Source organism: Mycetomoellerius zeteki, unplaced genomic scaffold, assembly GCF_001594055.1.
Source record: "Mycetomoellerius zeteki isolate Tzet28-1 unplaced genomic scaffold, Tzet1.0 scaffold248, whole genome shotgun sequence".
In the NCBI taxonomy this organism is placed as follows: domain Eukaryota; kingdom Metazoa; phylum Arthropoda; class Insecta; order Hymenoptera; family Formicidae; genus Mycetomoellerius; species Mycetomoellerius zeteki.
The window spans coordinates 1-2,062 of NW_017257225.1; positions in this window are offsets into that span (position 1 = coordinate 1).

Sequence of the window (2,062 nt, forward strand, 5' to 3'; positions counted from 1 at the left end):
CTTTCTCTGCTGAACGCAGCCAATGTGAACTGAATGCGCACTGGCGCACTTTTTCCCAATCGAAAACGCTATAAGACTCTAGATACGGTTAGTACAATCTGGGGAATTCGTAGCACTTTCGAAGTGCTTTCGAAGCGCGCGATAGTAAATACGGAACGCTCTGTGCAGTCTACGCGCTTCATGTGTAACTCGGAACGCACCCCAAGTTTCAAGCGATATAAGTATGGAAATAGAAACTATAAGCATTCTTCTACCATTACGTATCTTTATATTGAGCAGATTTTCATTTAATAAGGTTGTATTTGGTAAAAAAGAAAAAACGGAAAAGCGAAAAAATTTCTCGTGCATGGGGTCCAACACAGCAAAAATTGATCCTAGGTACGTCCTACAGATGTATGTCGAGAGATTTTTAAACATCCAGAGTATGTACCTGAAGAAACTTAGGAGATATTTAGGATATACTGAAGATGTTTATATGTCCGCTTATTCTACATCCATAGGACATCATCGTTTAAATATTATTAGGATGTTTCGGGTTGACCAAATTTCATCCTGTCTTTATTCAGTGGACGTCCTAAAATGTCTTTTAGGATGTTAAACCCTTGTAAAAAAAATACTACTGAGTATTACTGGGCAGTAGTACTTTTTTACAAGGGTATATTCGTATCTCGGTACGACATAAAATGCAGGAAATGAGTATGCGTCATAGGCCGGTATTCATAGTCAGATCTTATATTCAAGACCGTCTTAAGTGCAGTCTTAAGATGTCACGAACCAATCAGAGGGCCGCATTAGTGTCTTAAGACATTACTTAAGACAGTCTTGAAATAAGACTCGACTATGAATACCGGCCAAAGAAACTAACTATGAATACTCTATTTAAAAAAAGTACTTTCAGAGGCGCAGCCAAGCGGCATAGTATGTACACAGTATCGCCACGAAATGGACTCGTTTTCCGTAAGGAGAAAATGACGCGGATCCCTATAAAGAGGCGTATGCAAATGGAGTTTGTCACTTACTCTTATCTTGATCAGAGTGTGCTCGTGGAGCTTCTGAATTCTGAAAATGCTTTTTTTAGATAGAGTTATTCATAGTTAGTTTAATTAGTAAAATGGACAATTTTCATTAAAACAGTACTTACAATCGATAGAATCGATTTTGTAAAATAAACCGAAAACTCCTTTTGCTTTGTCAATTAATAAATAATCATATACTTATTTAAAAATAAATTATGCACAACAAAAAACAAAATAAGCTGCAACTGTCAAATTAATAACATATAAAAATAAATATGATTAAATTCTTCCTCCGCGAAACAAAGGATAGTTTTCAGTATGTCTGTGTGGGATATTTATGTATACATTTAAAAAATTAATAATTAAATTGCAAAGATATGTCTATAATATACGTAAAATACGTAAATGTACATGACATATATATATATATAGTATGCGTCGGAAGTTGAAAAATGCAATTTATCAATATAGTGATCAAAATTTTTTCAGGTCAAAATAGAATATCCTAGGGACGTTTTATATTAGTACAATGATAATTACAAATGTCCTGAGCTAATCATATGGACGATTTAATGTTTTCGATCAGAATGGGAGCACTCTGATCAAATTAGGATATCCTATAAAAGAAATGCTATGTGGGGTAATTGTGCGCAAAGCAAAAATCGTAGGAAATGAATGAATTATGGAATGTTGATAAAGAGAGAAATCAGAAAATATATTTATTACATTTCAATATAAATATATATTAAGTATATTTTAAATATATATTATATATATTAAGCAAAAATACAAAACTAATATAATAATAATAATGCACATAGACTTTGGCAAAATATAATGGCAAAATAAAATAATAATGTAAAGAAAAAACGAAAAAATTAACGCGAATCATATAGTATATGGAAAATGGATAATTGTGCGCATTTCAAAATGCGCACAGTTGCCCGCCGCGACCTGATTCGATATGAAATACGATTATTTCAACACTTCCTAATCAAACTTAATAAATAACAGCGCAAAAGATGTACATAATAACATACTTTAAT